This window comes from Danio rerio, chromosome 11 (genome assembly GCF_052040795.2).
Source record: "Danio rerio strain M-AB ecotype USA chromosome 11, GRCz13ab, whole genome shotgun sequence".
Taxonomy (NCBI): Eukaryota; Metazoa; Chordata; class Actinopteri; order Cypriniformes; family Danionidae; genus Danio; species Danio rerio.
The window spans coordinates 26,327,531-26,347,453 of NC_141031.1; the positions used below are offsets into that span (position 1 = coordinate 26,327,531).

The window sequence follows — 19,923 nt, forward strand, 5'->3', positions numbered from 1 at the left end:
GTCATGACATTGTAGTTATATCCAAGATAGTATTTCTAAATGTAAATATTGCTTTGTAGAGTTTATTGCATGTAAAGTATTTGGTTATTTATGGTTGTATACGTAAATATTACTGTACACTTGTAATTACAAACTTAATCACTATGTCCATACATTATAATTACATTGCTATTGCATTATAATTGCATCCAAGATAATAATTATAAACTTAAATGTTTCTTTGTATATTTCGTGTACAGTATTTGTGTATTTGTATGTAAATATATGTAGAGTTCTTCATCAATATATGTAGTTCGTCATCAACATCAACAGTCAAGTTCATTCACAATTTTTGAATATTAAACTATTACTTGAGCTCAGTGAAGGCCAGGAACACAATATTTTCAAATCCAGGATATTTTTATTTAATTTTATGTCCATAAACATTTCATAAATAAGCCAAAAAACATGCCAAAATGCAACATATTAATCTTAACATTGTCAAACATGCTAAATTGGTTAAAAAAAACAATACATCATTAATATATGGAATAGTATATACAAAAATTTATTAATAATTATAAGATTCTGAGTTAGATTTGGCCAGAATGTACACAACATAACATAACCTTTTTTTTGCAAAACGCTATATCCAGCTAAGGCTATGTTCTACTACAGTAATACCATTAAGAAAAGCTAGTGAATCAATGTTTTGTTTGATAAGTAAGATTAAGTTAGTTAGATAAACGACCTGTAGCATTTTACAGAAAGACTGAAGGGTGGCTCCTTTACACCGCTGCTAAAACATAACCTGTATGATCAGAGCGGGCGGAGCTGCTGTGTCACAGAGGCCGCGACACAAGCTTGCCTCGCCCCCTCATTCATTCATTCATTCATTCATTCATTCTTTCATTCATTCATTCATTCATTCATTTTCTTGTCAGTTTAGTCCCTTTATTAATCCGGGGTCGCCACAGCGGAATAAACAGACAATTTATCCAGCAAGTTTTATTTTTTTAGGTAGCGGATGCCCTTCCAGCCGCAACCCATCTCTGGGAAACATCCACACACACATTCACACACACACTCATACACTATGGACAATTTAGCCTACCCAATTCACCTGTACCACATGTTTTCGGACTGTGGGGGAAACCGGAGCACCCGGAGGAAACCCACGCGAAGGCAGAGAGAACATGCAAACTCCACACAGAAACACCAACTGAGCCGAAGTTCAAACCAGCGACCCAGCTACCTTCTTGCTGTGAGGCGACAGCACTACCTACTGCGCCACTGCCTTGTCCGCCCCGTCATATTTAATTAATTATTTCACGGTAATAATAATAATAATAATAATAGCTTATTTATTGGTTGTTGTGAAAAAGCAAAACCGTTTATTATTCTCCATAACAATCTGTGCCCTTTATGTTCTATTTCAATAAATCAATCACAACAAGAATTAACATGAGGTTTTAGGCTATAAATAATAGGTGCAACAGCCTAAAGAAATCTTCAGATAGGCTACTCACCTACATGTAAGAATTATTTAAATAATTAACTTACAAAGGACACTTAGAAATGTCGCCTTACAGACAGATATCTTGTGATCGGGAGGAGTGCAGGAAAAAGGCGCTGCCTGGCCTTCCTCTTGACATCAGCAGAGACTTGTACCCTGCTGCATTTGTGTATTGTAGACAGACGCGGGATTCTGGTCCACTTTGGTAGCGTTTTTATACATTTTTGTGAAGTTGAAAGCTTCATCTTCTATCGCTAAATCAATGAGCAAACTCTGAGCACTTCACCGGCGGTGACTCTCTTCCCAGGGGATGTTGAACTTGCGCAGCATCCTGAATATTCTAAATCTGTTATATCGCACTTTGTAAAGAAACTGGTCCGGCGGATATCGTGTTTTGTGAACAAATACATTTTGTACTCTGCTTAAAATATGCATTCTTAAATGTTATTAATGGCAACAATTCACACATAGGTTAAGGTACATCTGAACAGTGATTTCCAGTAATAAAATCCAAATGTCAAAAAAGGCGTTTATTGTATTTTGCAACCAAATTGCTACCTTCATATGCAGTACAAATGTAATTACAATCTTTTTTGTATATACTATGTCATCATTACATGTAATTACATTGTAGTTACATCCTAATATATCTAAATGTAAATGTTTTTTTGTATATTGCATGTACAGTGTTTGCTTATTTATAGTTGTATCGTAAATATAAACAGTACACATGTAATTAAACTTTTGTTACGGTGTAGTTACATTGTAATTACATCCAAGATAATATGTATAAACATGTTTCTTTGTTTCATTTCAAGAACTGTATTTGTGAATTTATATGTAAATATACACAGTACACATGTAAGTACAAACTTTTATTTTGGATGTAATAGCATTGTTATAACATTGTAATTGCGTCTGAGATACAATATACATAATGACAAACTTGTCTTGTGTGCACTGTGTCGTTACTTTTTATTACTATGTGATTACATTGTAAATGATTAATTGTATATTGCTAGTACAGCATTGGGTTATCTATAGTTGTATACATAAATATACACAGTACACATGTAGTTACAAACTTAATTACTATGTCGTTAGATTGTAATTACGTTGCTATTACTTTGCAGTTACATCCAAGATAATACTTATAAACTTAAATGTTTCTTTGTATATTTCATGTACATTATTTGTGTATTTATACCTAAATATATGCAGTACATATGTAATTACATGCAATGACGTAGTAATTAAATCCAAGATGAATGTTTGTAATTACATTTTGCAATGTTATAACAATGTAATTAGGTTGTTATTACAATGTAACTACTACGTTGTTGTAACCTCATAATTACATTATTATAACATTGTAATATGTAATTACATTTATTTTGGATATATATACTATGTCGTTACATGTAATTACAATGTAGTTAAATCCAAGCTCATATTTATAAATGTAAATATTTCTTTGTATATTGCATGTACAGTGTTTGTTTATTTATAGCTGTATATGGAATTACAAACTTTTATCTTGTGTGCAATTACAGTGTCGTTACATTGTAATTACTATGTCATTACATTACTTTTACATTGTAATTACCTAGTCATTACATTACTGTTTACATTGTAATTATATCTAAGATAACATTTATAACCATGTTTTTTGTATATTCCAAGTACTGCGTTGGTGTATTTGTATGTAAATATAAACAGTACAAATGTTATTACAAACTTTTATTTTGGATGTAAGGACATTGTATTTACATTGTTATGTTATTGTAACTACGTCTGAGATGTAATATGTTATTACAAGCTTGTCTTCTGTTCATTTACTGTGTCGTTACATAGTAATTACCATGTCATTTACATTGTAGTTACATCCAAAACAATATTTATACATGTAAATGTTTCCTTTTATGTTGCATGTACAATATTTGGTTATCTTTAATTGTATATGTAAATATACACAATACACATGTTAATACAAACTTAGTTACTATGTCCTTACATTGCATTTACATTGTAATTACTTTGTTACAATCTTGTAATTACATTGTTAATACAAGTCATTACCTTTTAAAATTATAATTGTTTTTATAACAAGGTTTTATTTTACTAACATTGTTACAACCCTGCAATTACGTCTATGATAATATTGTAAATGTGTTTTGAATATTTCATGTACAGTACAGTATTGTCACCTAGATATCTAATTACAAACTTTTTAGATGTAATATCTACGTATTAACATTGTAATTGCATTGTTACAACGTTATAGTTACATTGGTATAACATTGTGATTAATTTGCAATAAAATTGTAATTACATCGTTTTAACAATTATTTTATTGTACTTACATTGTTCTAACATTGTATTTACATATATGATAGTATTGTAAATGTGTTTTTGTATATTTTGTGTTAAGTACAGTATGCCATGCATTTATGCTAAAAAAACAAAAAGGTTTCTTAATAAGAGAAATCTGAGAGATGATCATTATTGGTCCGGTCTTATATAGCTGGTCACATAAATTAATGGTGATCCAACAATACATTTATTGGTTTGGAAGTGACATCATAACCCTGTTTACAATCCTGTGGACAATCTTTTTATTTTGGTAAAATTTCACCCGAATTTTATCTTAATTAGTACAAATAATTAAGATCTCATTTTGAGATTTTTGTACAATTTACTTGCACCCTGTAAGAACTGACTTTCATCCTTATATTTGTCTAAAACTTTCTGTAAGAAAAACAAAAACTTGTTTACTTCTTGGACATCTGATGCATTTTGATTGACTGGTTCAGTCAAGGAGACATAGTCCTTGGGCCTCATGTGCGAAGACTTGCGTTGAAATCATACTAAAACATTGCGTACGCACATAGCTGTAAATGTGCATACACAGTAAAAAATGCAGATGTATGAAACACTGCGTATGCCGAATCACACGCATATTCTCTTTGTACATCCGAATGAACGTGAAACTGAGTGCAACATGCACAAGCACAAAACCCCTCCCTGCCTCCTCCCCTGTATGAATATGCTAATGACTCTATTTTGGCAAATCCAAACAATAAAGCAATGGCAAAAGCAAGCAAAAAGAGAAACTTTGAACAGAATGTGAATTGGAGGTGCTCTATTGGAGGTATACCAGAGAAAAATGTTATTTGCAAGTTTGTTGTTGGAATGAGCCAGTTTAGTGATTTTCGCCAAAGGGCAAACATCAGCAGTGCTAGTAGCATAGCTCGTAATGCGCATGACAACATGTTTTGACACTGTTATTCATGAACCCGGTTCAAATCCCGCATCTGATAAACTCATTCTTCTTTTTTTCCCCATTACATATCAGGTTTTGCCTACTTTTCATCACGAGGAACACAAGTAAGAATCATTAATAAGTGTGTGCATTATGTTAAGCGCATTTGAGCATCATATTTTATTTGCACATTTATTGAATACAAATGTTTCGGATTCCCGTATGCAAATTCATCTTCAGTATCTTTATAGCATTGTGCGTACAGTTGATCGATCCGATTACATTGGGAAAACCGGCGATCGCTGCAAGTTGGGCTTTCATGTTTGGCTGGTCAGCTATGGTATGGAAACCTTATATACCTGCTAGACATGCGGATGATATCGTCCCATACAGCTGCCATTGCATGGCTCAAAGATATTTTGTAGTGTGCAATTTAACACAACTGCCTCTAGGAGTCGCCAATGGAAATAAAACAAATACGCACAAGAAATGCACATACGCCAGACATGAAGTCGGCGTGAAACCTGGTGTACGCAACGTTTTTGCGCGTACGCAGCTTTGATACAGGAGGTCCCTGGTGTTTCTTATCTCTTTTGTCCACTTTAGACAATGAACTTTCCAGATTTGGACAGTGTTTACAGTAAATGCTGTCTTGCTCATGCATTTCAACAACACAGCTCATGTTTTTGTTACTCTCCAAACACATTGAATAACATTAGTGTTTATATGTTGAAAGCTTTAATGAATGCATTTTCGATTATGGAAGTGATCAAAAGTGGACAAGCTTAAGTATATTTTATACCCTGTTTACAGCTATATTTAGCATTACTTACAATTGTAGGGCTGTGTAACACTGTGAGTAAACACATGAATCACAACAGATTTAAACCACCTCCTAAATTTATAGTTTTCTCATGAGTTTGGGTTGATTGAGATTTTTCTTCCCTTCAGGCAGAAACAAACCCAATTTCAGCTCATTACGATAAACGAGTAGGACTATTCTGTGGTTGGCTATTTTACATAAATGTTCAGTTTTCCGCCTTCAGATAAAGATGTAGAATGAAAGATTGTGTATGATTATTTAGATATTATTCTGAGTCTTTATGAATCATCTGAACACAGACAGTGTGCTTTCCCTGAGATGTCATGAGAGTGTGGATATTGTGCCATTGGGGTTTCATTAGAGGTGTGAAGGGGTGTGTTGTGTGTATTTGTATGTGTGGACCAGTGGGGGGAAGGGAACACACTTTACCTCCTTTGAGGAAACCTTCTTTGTGTACATTTAGTGTGCATTAAAGGGAAAAGAGGTTGATTTAGTTGAGTTGCATTAATCGTATGCCCTCGTTTGAATCAAATATTGAGTGAGAGGGAGGGGAGAAGAGGTAGAGAGAGAGAGAGAGGAAGAGAGAGAGAGATGGAGTGGGAGGGAGGAGAGGAATGATTTGGGCTATTATGAAAAGAAGATAGAGACAGAGTGGAGGAAGAGAGATCGTGTCGCGCAGACGAAAGCATCCTTATTGCGACTGGAGGCTGCGGTTGCTTGGTAAAGAGAGAGAAAATCTCGTAATAGTATAAAAGGCCATTATTGACGCAGCGCGCGGTACCAGCAGCGTCACCGGAGGAAGCAGAGAAACGCGAGCACGTCCTCATTCAAAGCTGTTATACGAAGGTAAGAAAGCGCTTTTAAGCTTTTGTCATTCAAAACATCATCACACACTTCGCAATTTTATTTCTAATGCAATGAATTCGGTGTTTGGTTGTTTTGAGGCACTGTTTTATGGCGACGCGCGTTGTGTTTATAGTCTGTAATGAGAATTGAAGCGTCCCATAATAATTTGTTTGAAATAGATTGCGCAATACAGTCTAGCGGGGTTATATTTGGGGGTGTTTGGGTTGTCAGTGTCACGTTGTGGAGTTATTAGGATACCTGTATGAGATAAACACGTTTATGGTGGAATAATGAGTCGGACTGATGTGAGCGGATAGTGGCAGCGTTTTGTTTACACGGGAGTTGAAATTACAGCGGCTGTTGGACAGCCATGAGTCTTATTAACCAAACACCTGCGCAAACTACTGACCAAACGAGAACATAATTTAGCTACTCATTTAAATAGCTGACCAGGGGCAGTTACTGAAACCTTTTTTGTTATATTTAAAGACTGACCTACTCATTTGTAGGGGAGACCGGGGCAAGTTGTCACACTATTATGTCAAAGGTCCAATTGTACAATTATTTTTGCCTACACTGTAAAAAATACGACCAATCAGTCCTGAAAGCATGTGTTTTTAAGTCATTGTAACTTATTAATCTAAGGTAGTCATGTTCTAACTTAACTTTATAAGTTATACCAACTGTTTTAAGTAAGTTTAACATAATGTACGTTCAATGGACTCATAAGGTTAATTTTATTCAGCTTAAAAAATTAAGGCAACCAGGATTTTTTACAGAGTAGCATTGGTTTTGTGTTTTCTCCAAACATTCATTCATTCTTTTTCTTGTCGGCTTAGTCCCTTTATTAATCCAGGGTCGCCAAAGTGGAATGAACCGTTAACATATCCAGCATGTTTTTACGCAGTGGATTCCCTTCCAGCCGCAACCCATCTCTGGGAAACATCCACATACACACACACACACACACAAACACTACGGGCAATTTAGCCTACCCAATTCACCTCTACCGCATGTGTTTGGACAGTGTGGGGGAATCCGGAGCACCCGGAGGAAACCCACACGAACGCAGGGAGAACATGCAAACTCCACAAAGAAACGTCAAATGAGCCGAGATTCAAACCAGCGACCTTCTTACTGTGAGTCGACAGCACTACCTACTGCGCCACTGCATCGCCTGCCTCCAGACACTTTGAGCAAAATTAGATTGTAGGGGTTTTTTTTTGTCAAATTTTGTTTTAATTATAACATGTAATCATATTTGTTGTCCAAAATAAGCCTTTTCTTTAAATGTAGGCTATTAATGATTCATTCAGCTAAAACACTAAATACTAATATATTTGGAACATATCTATCAACGGTGATTACAATATTGTTTTTATTTTTATTTTTCTATGATTTTTTGTTTTATATTTCAAAAATAAAGATGAACATGTAATACACTTTTTCTTGGTAAATAATTAATCGCTTAATAACAATTTTTTTCTATTGCCAAAAAAATGTAGGTATACAGAAATGTACTTTTGGAAATAATTTATACATATTCATATAGACTTATTCTAGATTGCTCTTTTTATTACTGTAGCCCTGAAATATTCTGTAAGTTGAAAACATAAATAAATCAAATAACCATAAAGGCATTTTCAATTAATTTCAGCAAGATGTTCAAAAGAATTCAAACCTGTTTGAACAAACTGCACCAGTTCATAAATTCTGATCATACACAAAAGCGCATCGAGGTCAGTATCCCCCAATACTAACCGCCTTGTTCTGTGACTCAGTCTCATGGCACGAAATTCTTGCCTCATGTTGTCGGGGTTTTATTCTTATCAGTTGAATCTGTAGGATTCAGAAAAGCAGTCTTGTTTCTGAGAACCGAATGAAACATTTTAGACATTTTTGAAGTGACTGGAAGCTTGTCATCATGTATTTTGCACCATCCCTTTTTTTCTTTGGCATTGTGATAAGTCTTCACTCAGTTTTCCGTGTGTTTTATAATCTCCTCCTGCCTCATTTTTATGCATTCTAAAGCACTATTGTATCAAAGTAAGATCTCATGAGCATGGCCGGAAGCAGTTTTTCTTTCCATAACATCAATGAATCTTGATTCTACTCCAATTGCATTCTGAAAACTAGCATGGTAATTTGGTTAAGCAATAAAAGTAGTACATAAACTGTCAGTGACTCAGGTTTATTGGTGACGGCTGTAGTGCAAGAGAGCATTTCAGAGGTGTTTTGGAGGCAGGGGACATCTATGGCCAGAGGTTAAACCTGATAGTGACAGACCGAGCAGCAGCAGCAAATTAAAGCTCAGTGAAGCACTGTGGAAAAGTACACTGTGGACTGCTAATGCTGGCCTGCAGCAGCCCCTTCAATGTGCTCAGGTGTGCGGCTACAACCGAAAATGCAAAACACTGTGAGACTGAGACAGAAAAGGCAGCTTTTGGACACGATGGTGCTGATTCTGGCAGACTCTGATTTCGGAAGACTTATGACCTAGAATTCTTTTATAAAATAATTCATGTAAATATAGCTCTTCACAATCTACTGGAATGAGGGCGTGTGCTATATCCACCCAGCCTCATAAAACATTCACTAGGTCCTCCTCATGCTCTCAGAGGCAGATGAGGTTGAGCGATTGAGTAGATTATAGCTCTATGGTGACATAGAAATAGCCCAACTAGCTATTTAGAAGTAATACGTTTCATTTATAATGTATTTTTTTGTACCCAACATGGTCCTACTAGGCCTGTCTCAATCAAATATTTTGTCCTGAGTCCTGACTATTCATTTTAATTACTGTTTTGTTTACTTTGTTATTTTTTTGCCAAATACATTTATTCATTTTCTTTTGGGCTTAGTCCCTTTATTTATTATGTGTCACCTCAGTGCAAGGAACTACTAACTTATCCAGCATATGTTTTACGCAGCGGATGTTCTTCCAGCTGCAACCCATAACTGGGAAACAGCCATACACACTCATTCACACACATACACTACAGACAATTTAGGCTACCCAATTCACCTATACCGCATGTCTTTGGACTTGTAAGGGAAACCGGAGCATCTGTTGAAACCCACATGAACACGGGGAGAACATGCAAACTCCACACAGAAACGCCAACTGACCCAGCCGAGGGTCAAACATGCAACCTTTTTGCTGTGAGGCAAACATGCTAACCACTTCGCCACAGTGCAGCAATATTTGCCTAATACATAATATAATATAATATAATATAATATAATATAATATAATATAATATAATATAATATAATATAATATAATATAATATAATATAACATAATTTAATATAATGTAATATATATTATAAAGTAATATAATATAATATAAAATAATTTAATATAATATATAATCTAAAATAATTTAATATAATATAATATAATTAATAACATTTCTTACAAAAATATGCTCTTTAAAGTCTGCTTGAAGAGTTGCTGAGATTCTTGTTTCATTATGTTGAATTACTTCCAACTGAAATTAAATATTAAGTAGGGGCGGGGCTTTATTTTTATTTATCATTCCTTATAGCAAACTAATTGTAAGAGGGGCATGGCTAAGGATATTGTAGCTGAAGCCATCAAACTGATGTCAACAGAAGGAACACTTTGGTTGAAGAACATGCAATGAATAAACTTTTTTTCAGTAGATAAACTTGCACAGATTATAAATTATATAAAATATAATGATATTTATATAATTATTGATAAGCTTATTTATTCTACAGGGCTATTAAATGTTTGGTTTTGATTGGCTGATAAACAGCTAAATTAGGTCCAGGCAGGTTTTGCCTGCCAGAACGCTTTTGATTGAATGTGTAAGAAAATAGGCTGCAACTAAAATCACCTACTACTTGAGTAGATTCTACATCTGAATTTGAATTTACTTTATGACTATAAGAAATTTTAATTATAATAGGTTTAATTATTATAAGTGCATTTTATGTAGTATGAATGTGAGTAGCATCAAGATTTTAATTCGGACATACTACATCCGTCCTTTGTCATTATCTTGTTACCTACCTGTGTCAATTGAGTCACTTCTTGTGAAGAAAATGTTAAATGAGAAAACAGTGGGTGCGGCTTTTTTATATTGTGAGCTGATTGTATGTAGTAAAGTAGGCATTTAATTCAGAAAGATCAGGAAAAGGGTTTTTGGTAGAGTTATTACAACCTAACAGACGCCACCTCCTCACCATTTCTGTTTGTTGTCATAGCCCTGTCAAAACTGACAGTAGGAGAGAGGTGTGGTTAAGTTTGTTAACCATGCCCAAAATCTCAGACAGACATAATTTGACTCAAAACAAAGAGGATGTACTTTGGGTTTGCTTAATGATTAAAGTCGGTGGTTTTTAGGTAAAATATACAGTAAAAAAACTGTATTAAGAAATGTTTTTATGATTTTGAATAACAGTTTTATATTTAATTTTTTACATTCAATATAAACATATAAATTTTTATTTTATATTTTATAATAATAAAATAATTATTTTAAATTATATTTGAAACAATTTAATATATTGAAAACCATGACTGGATTCAAGTTTCCAGTGACAGGATTCTTCAGACATGTCCAATGGTTATTTAATGCTCATTTATTATTACTAACAATGTTGAAACCAGTTGTGCTATTTAATATTCTTATCAAGGTTTTTAAAGGGTTAAGAGAACAGCATTTTATTGAAGTGATTTTTTTGTAAAAGAATTAATTATAAACTAAACAGCAAATGATTATTGATTATATATTGCTCATTGTTCATTATTCCATTACAAATAAAACAATCAATTCATAGTAATATTTATTATTATTTATAAATAAAACACATGTTCACATTTAGGTTTAATTAGTCAGTCTCTGTTTGTAGTCTCTGAGTAGTGTTCTCCACCTTCTGTTGCTATACTACATGGTTTTACTTCCAAGAACTTGAAGGAAATGAGTCAGGTTCTCTGTCTCAAAATGTAATGGTTTGCAATGCTTTGTTGCTAGAATGTCAAGGTTAAGACCTGTGATTCAGCCCCGATCAATAAACCTATTTTTGCAACTGGGCAGTAGGCAAACTTCCACATGATTAGTTTGTTCGCGTTGCGCAGTGTTTGAATGAATCATAGCTCATAGGTTTTTGTTTGTCAAATATCCATATAATGTGTTTCATATTATTTACATCTAATTAAACCAATTTACTGACCACCTTTAAATCAAATCATATATTGTCAGTTTTTATTCTTTATTACATGCTTATTACATGTTTATTATTTGTTTACATGTTCAAATATTTGAATATTTTACTAACACTTGAAATATTAAAGGCTGCGAATCATTTTGCTAGATAAATAGCTGTTGTTAAATAAAACCGATAAATCATTTTTGTTTATAAATGATTTTTGTTTATCCGAGTCCGTGGACATCTCATATGCTGATAAAGAAGTCTCAATCCACAGTCAGTTATTTACCATAGAAAGTGAACGTAAAAAAAAAAGAAGTTTTCAGCATCTGTTGCTGCAAAAAGAACTGAATTTATTTATGAGCCTTATGACCTCTTAATTTTGCATTAGCTATTGTTGATATCTATGTGTGAATATGTAAGGTAACACAATTGTAACTATTTTTGAACTAAACTGGTGAAATGAATAAAGATTAGCTCAGTTATGGCTACTTCAAGCAAAATTAAAAAATGAGCTGGCATGACAATTGTGTAATTATATTAGTAGTTTGTCAAAAGTTCTAAAAAGCTTGTCAGCTACCAAACTCAAGAAGTTAAATAATAACTGATAAAAATCTTCAAACTACCATTGGTGGAAGTCTCACATACTGTTTTTCGGAGACTGTAAATTACATACTACTTGGCCCGCACACTGTTTTTAAAGTTTGCATGAACCAGAAGTTTTATTTTTTCATTTTCATATTGTGATGCAGTTCATAAATAAAAAAATATTAAATGTAAAAAAAAAAAAGTTTTCAGCATTGGTTCGTGGTGATGATGACACAATAAATGGGTGTGGCTCAGAGGCTCTGCCTTCAAGGAAATGCTCTCTAGTTCTTAAAAAAACATAAAAACAAAACAACACAGGCTCATTCTGAAAACATAGCCTTATATATGTTTCTAGAGATTGTGAATTATGTAGCCAGAATTATGTACGGCTGCATTTCATTGTTTAAAAGCAAATGCTATGGGGTGTTTTAACTAGGGTTGGGTATCGTTTTTTTTTTTTTTTTCCGATACCGGTGCTAAATCGATACTCTTAAAACGGTACTGGTGCCAAAACGGTGCCTGAACCGATACCTTTTAGCCACAAAATTAATTGACAAAAAAATAAATAAAATTCAAATGCAATTCAAATATATAAAATATGAATTGATGTTTACTTTAAATGGATTATAAATATATATATATATATATATATATATATATATATATATATATATATATATATATATATATATATATATATATGTGTGTGTGTGTGTGTATATATATATATATATATATATATATATATATATATATATATATATATATATATATATATATGTATATTTATATATATTTATATTTATATCGTTAAAATTGAACAAATTAAATATATATTTATAATCCGTTTAAAGTAAACATCAATTCATATTTTATATATTTGAATTGCATCAATATATTTCTTTTGATCATTTGTTTGTTAACATAAATGTAAGATTAGCATTATGCTTTTAACATTACATTAGCTTACTACTAACCTGTGGAAAGGCTGTCATCAAAATCAGGGAACACCTTTTTCCTGGGTTTGGGGCTTGTGACTCCTTTACATGGACATCAGTGATCTAATGATTTGCCTTAATCTGAATAAGACATATGATTCAGGCGTATACATGAGCTGCTTTTTGAATGTTACATTCATGATTCCCAATTACATGTTATAGCACATAGATCAGTAACTTCATTGCATCACCAGCCTATAAATGTTTCCTCCGCAGTTTGTGTCTGTGGTCCTTTAAGATAATCAAAAATCACTGTTCACGTAGTAGACTCGTGATTAGAGTAATGTGTTAATCATGTTAAAATCAGAGTATTGGTGTCCATGTAAACATACTCAGATAATGTGTCAGATGATGTCACACGCTGTCAAAGACAGTCCATTCCTCACCTTTAAGTTAGTTCCATGAGCCCTCACATTTCATAAGTTTGATGTGTTTCACCTTACACGCAACTTTTGTAAAACATCTGCTGCATGTTGGCGTGTCAGAATCCTTGCTTGTAAAATAAAGCCATACTTTAGAATGCTTAGTTTAAGCAAATTGATGAACGCGATCATGCGTGTTGATGAAGTGAGTCGCGAGCCGCATGAGCCGTACAGCGAGCTTTGCCTTCTATAAATAACAAACGCCTGACATCACTGACATCCGTATCCCTCAAAGCTGTTTAGAATTAAACATTTAGAGATAGTGTGACACAACGCTTACTCATGTGTGCCTTTAATGCACCCCTTTGTGTTTCTTAAGGGTGTCACACAGCAGATGCGCTGCTCAGAGCAGTGCACAGCGCGCACATGACAGTTGATAGTATCACACACCAGACGTTCACATTCGCATGTTACTTAAAATAAAACTATTCAGATGGCGCTCTGCGACATGGCAGAAATATGAACAGTCATGAGTCGTGCCTGGACAACCGCTGACTTGCGAATTCATGGCGCTGTGCGTCGCCGAGTGCCGTTTCTGGTGCGCAACCTGGTTTAAGTTCTTGTTGCAGCACCAATTAGGCACCGAAATTCGTATGCTGATTTGATCCGGTGCATACCGGTTCCAAAGGTACCGGTGCCATAATGGCACCAGGTTTCGGTACCTAACCATAGTTATGACACCGTTTCTTTTCTCATTTACCAGCTGACCACTTACCTCCATATGGAAGGCTTTCACGCTGTTATGAGTTTTTCCAGTAGCTCGTCATGTACACACGTTGGTGGACTTGAGATGCAGAAAGGAGTTGACCATTATGATGGGGTTTGAGTCCAGTGAAGAACAGTTAAAGAAAAAAGACAAGAACAGAATCCAAGAAATAAAATAAACAAGTAAATAACAGGGTGAGAATGTGGTAAATTTTGAAAACGTGGTAAAAGTCAGGTGAGGACTTTTGTTTTTCTGGATTGCTTTTGAAAATCTTTGATTGGGTTTTGGGAAGTGGGTGGTTGCTGGTTAATCGATGCTTTTTAAAATACTATTGATTGGGTTTAGGGAAGGTCAGTCGATCGGTCAGTCAGTCAAACAGTCAGTCCCCAGTGGCCTCTGGTTGATTGACAAAAACAAAAACTGCAAAAAAAAGTAGCTCCTAGGACATATTTGGTGCTCTCAAGAAATGTATATAGAGGTACTTGTTCAGAATGAGCCTGGATTGAAACAAAAACAGAGAAGAGCTTCTTTATAATCATTATAAGCATTCTTCATGTTTAGTATTGTAAAATATATAGTGTATAAAGTTCTGAGAGATTATAAACATTACAGATTTTATTATATTATTATTTTTTACAGATGCTTTTTAAGTTTAAATATTGTTTTTTCACTTTTTCTCATGTCATTTTGGGATGCATCTGTTTTGTTGAATGTGAAGTTTAAGGTTTGAATGCTTGCTAACAGTACATCACCACAAACACATTTAAAACTTTTTAAAGCTCTAAAAAGATGCAGACTTTTTGCTTTACAAAACCATTATTTAATGCTTCCTTCCATCATTACATTTTCTTTATAAGTGGCTTGTAAAAGACATTTCTAGAAAGCAAAAGTGACTGAGTAATCTTTTCATGGATCACGGATGAAGTGAGAATGAGATGCATTCACGGCGCTCTGAGAATCTGTGTTAATGTGAGATGAAATTAGATTAGAAGTACATTCCTGTCCAGCTCCTGAAAAATGATCCTATATCGAGAGCACTGAAGCCATGAGCTTGCCGAAGAGGAGTTTTAACCGAATCTGAACTGAAGCGTCACATATTTTAAACGACTCATTCATCCAAAAGAGTGTGTACTTACTTAACCCTGAACTGCACACATCCAGGTCAGGAGTGCCTTCAGCAGTTCATCCATTCACTGGGAGTGCCAATAAAAACGTCTGATCAAATAGAGAGGGGTGCGTGAGGCTAGATGCCCTTGTCAGAAAGTAAAAAGGTCAAGGACCTCCACATCTGTTGGGTTATGGGGGTCAATTGAGATATAGCCATTAGAGAGAATGGATGAGCCTGTGTGGTGTCAATGAGGAGGACTGGAGAGTTTCTCACTTCTCTTATCTCTGCTGTGAAGTGCTGAAGTACAGATGAGCTTCTGTTTGGTGTCCACTTCTGGGACACAGAGCGGTCATTGTTCTGCTTCAGGCACCGCAGATGCTGTATGTGTCGGTGAGAACATGCCATGCTTCAGATGAAGTCACTGGGCATCGTAATTGCCATCTCTCCCTCGGTACAGACATCCACGGCAGAGACTCGTGTTTTAAAAGGTCTTATCACAGTAAATGTGTAATAGAGAGATAGTTGTTCCTGCAGTCTCTCCAGGAGTCTTTTTCTTTCTCGCTTTATTATGGCATTGTAGGAAAAGAGTTGAACAGTCGATTGGATTATTAATGACTTTTTGGATAAAAGGGCTTTGATTTAAAGAATATAATATGTTAATTCAGCAGGGATACACAGAATTGATCTAAAGTGACAATAATAATCTTTAAAGTGTTAAAATAATGCAGTTCATTTGATTTGTCTAATTCATCAAAAATTGTAAAATATTAAGCAGCATAACTTTTTCAATATTATTAATATAAAATTAAGAAATGTTTCTATATATACAAAATAGAGATCACATAAAAAATTAATTGTTTGTTTTGAAATTTGTGAGACAGAATTTTTCCAGTAAAAAACCTGAAACATACGTGGTTGTTGTTATGTGGTGAATCCAGCTAATTGTGTAATGTCGGTGTCATCATCGCAGCTCCAACAGTCGCTCTTCAACACTGCACGGGCTGAATCAATCGTTTGATCTCGGAGTGATGTCGCAGTTCCTTTGATGTCACATGTGACAGTCATGTGGCGTCTTTGCAGCGTCAAGCCGGACAAAATTTCTACCCGACATGCACCGCTTTAAGACAGATTTCGATCGCTGCATGAAGTTAAAATGTTGAAATGACACCTAATGTGTACTCATAGATATATACACTAGATATCGCATAGGGACCCTGAGCATGCGTCAATAGCGCCGCCACATTGGTACTTTAGGATACTTTAGCGCTGTCTACGGGTGTAGTAACGAGCAAACAAAGAAAACAAAGCACAAAGGCAGAACATTTGATAGGTAATATTAAGTTTTTTTTTCTGTTTTTGTATGTTCTAAACTTTTGTGCTAATCAGGTAACGTTATTGATGATAACAGTCACTTACTGCATTCACCATACAGCAAAGCAGCTCCAACTCGCACTAAACACCTGGCTTATGCTAGTTTTGTTGAATAAAATCAGCAAACACTGCAAAAGAAACGATGATGACAACGACAGCGAGATGCTGCGCTGCCGGAAACTTGTTTTATTGTCGGCTAACGTGTCGGGGGATTCATTCACAAACGAATCGCTCCCTTCGTCAGTATAAGGAGTGAAAGCAGGACAGGAGGTGTGTTTCAGGACACGGATTAGATTAAATTTAACAGGGAGGGTGAATAGTACATTTCTGTACACACAAACACAAGCTTTTTGTCAGGAATGTCTGTGCGGTCACTGATCCATCAATGTAGAAAAGTGATGTAAAATTATAATTTTCGTAATTAGAAAAAAAAAAACTTACTAACATCCAGGAAAACTATTATTTTGTAAATAAATATGTTTTTTGATAATTCCATAGATCCGTGCATTTGTGAGTGATCCCACTTTGACAATATCTTTGTATATTTTATAAAAACACACAATATATAGGGGGTATATGTATATGTTGTGGTTGATGCTCAAGATTACTTATAATATTCTTTCATAACCAATAAGCACAAATAAAATATAATTTTATTTGATCTAAATAAATTAAAATAAGATTTTTACACTTTTAAGTGCTAGAAGGGAATTAAGGTATCACAAATATAGTATGGAAAATGTACAATATGGAAAATAATAATTTTACTATATTAAAATAGTAGTTGTATAAAATATATCAAATAATGAATGCTAAATATTTTAATTGTACTTGAAAATGTAAATAAAAAAAATAAAATAAATCAAAGTGACAATATATTGTTCATTTTAAACAGTTTTTTCAGCTTGTAATGGCAGTTAATAACTGATATGTTACCAATATATTATGTATATGATTATTAACAGGCTAGTGGTTTCACATAAATCAGAGCAACAGAATCAGACTTAGTCCATCAGTGTGTAAAATTTCACTCATTGAAGTAAACTGATAAAAGAATGCACTTTTCGAGATGTGGGACAGAAAAAAAGACTAAAATCAACCTTTCGAAGGTCACCAGATTTTAGTCTGTTTCCTCTTCAAAAGGACAGGCATATCATCATTCTTTATAGAGTGAGCCAAGCTCTTACAGGACATTTAGTTCTGGCAGGCTGTCAAAACTCTCAGACTATACTGTTGATTTTTCAGTTACAGGAGGACTGGTGGGTCCACATGAGGCTGTTTGTCTTCTCAGGTCTCTCGCTCTTATACACTTCTATTTGTGAGTTTGATACATGGCCGTGGCCTTCAGGGCTCAGACTGGCATACCTAACGCACCATCTGTAGAGCATGGGGAGGAAATGAGGTGCCGTTAAATGTGTGGATGCGTGTGAGGACAATTGAAACAGGTGGGGCACAAGCTGCTGCAGTACTTTTATCTACTAAATTTGCGCATAATGCATATTCAGTGTTTACTGGTAATTCTTCATTTAGGGACAGACTTCAGATCTTGAATGATGACCTGTAATTAAAATTATATAGTGATGATACCAGTTTGTGTCAATAAAATATAGCTATTGTCCTACCCTGAGATCATAATACAATTAAAATATGATCTCAAAACATTAATTACCATTCATACCCTTTTCAGTGAAACTTTTTAATTTATCTTTACTTTTATATCATTTGCATTGAGTTAACCTATGGAACATTAATTTGATTCAACATGACAGGAATGGGCACACTTGTCTACAGAAAATGTTGGTGTTAGGAATGGGCGATATGTTATCGTTTGGAATATACCGGTAAATATGTTCCCACTATAAAAAATAGACTTATTATAATTATGATGATAACATCTACAATCGACCCATATATTTACTTCATAACATCAGTCAAGTGTTTGAAATCACTCTTTTTTGTGACCAGGCGTGATTCCATATCAAAGATTGAAGACAAATCCATAATATTTTATAGTATTCATTAATAAATGCTAAATAAATGTAAGAAATATACTTTATGCTAATAAAATACCCAGGATGGCTTAAAGAACAGAAATAGTCCAGATATTGCTGCAATTTTTTATTGTGTTACTGTTTGGTCTGTTTATCCAATTCTATCATCTTTATCCTTAAATCCTATTCACATGGGGTGTCAGCATTAACGCTTCCCATTCAGTTTGAATGAATGACGTTAAGCGTTGCTGAACTGAATTGTGGATCCATTGGCGGTGCTTCAGCGGGGTTGTTGCTAGGTCGGATACGGTTGCAGCCGGAAGTTAACGAGAATTATTTATATTATTTATTAAATATCCTATTTATTGTATTTTATTAACGTCTACCGCCACCCCAAACCTAAACCCAATGTCACAGTAATGTAAAAACAGTAGTTGTACCAAGTATTATTTATTTTATCTATTAAATTACCCAATAAATTGTATTTTTTAATGCCTACACCCATCCCAACCCTAATCCCAACTGTCACAGTACTTTAAAAATGTTAATTATATTATTTATACAGTGTCATAAAAAATGCTGCTATATTGATGTGCATATTGCACTTTCAGTCGGCCAAATATTCGATCTAGACTTTACCCTTCAGCGGCTTTGCTTGCTGTAGAAGTTGGGAATTTCAAGCACCAACGGAAGTGTCAGCCAATCAGATCACTTTATGCAAAGACCCCAGCTCAGACAGTAGCCAACTGCAGACTAATATGGCCATCGCGTCCGCCCCAACTTCAGACAAGCCCTCAGTCAAGCGCTGACACTGAAGCCTCTTGTGAATATTTTTCTTCAAAAATACATTTTTTCCCCTCTCAATGTATACAAATAAATTATGGTCAATAAAATTGTTATCACAAGAAAAAACAGAAAATATTGTTTTATATTTTTAAGAGCCTATCACCCATCCCTATTCCGTGCAGGATAAGCTATAATCTGCCTGGATTGTGTTGAGGCCCAAATTATAGGAAAACTACAGGAAATTCTCCTCCATTAAAGGTTCACATAGAATGTTTTCTCCATTTAACAACTGGGACTATTCCTATAGCTTGGCTCAAACTGAGCAATTTGAGGAGAAAGGCCTCGGT

At 34.5% G+C, this 19,923-nt stretch overlaps 1 protein-coding gene across 1 annotated transcript in view; it reads left to right on the forward strand.

Moving 5' to 3' along the window:
• Positions 1-6,231: 6,231 nt before the first annotated feature.
• The window catches only part of cntn2 (contactin 2), a gene marked incomplete at its 5' end in the record, with an annotated part of 114,865 nt that continues 101,173 nt past the window's right edge, over positions 6,232-19,923 (forward strand). Inside the window, 1 exon segment of the mRNA NM_131446.1 lies at positions 6,232-6,426.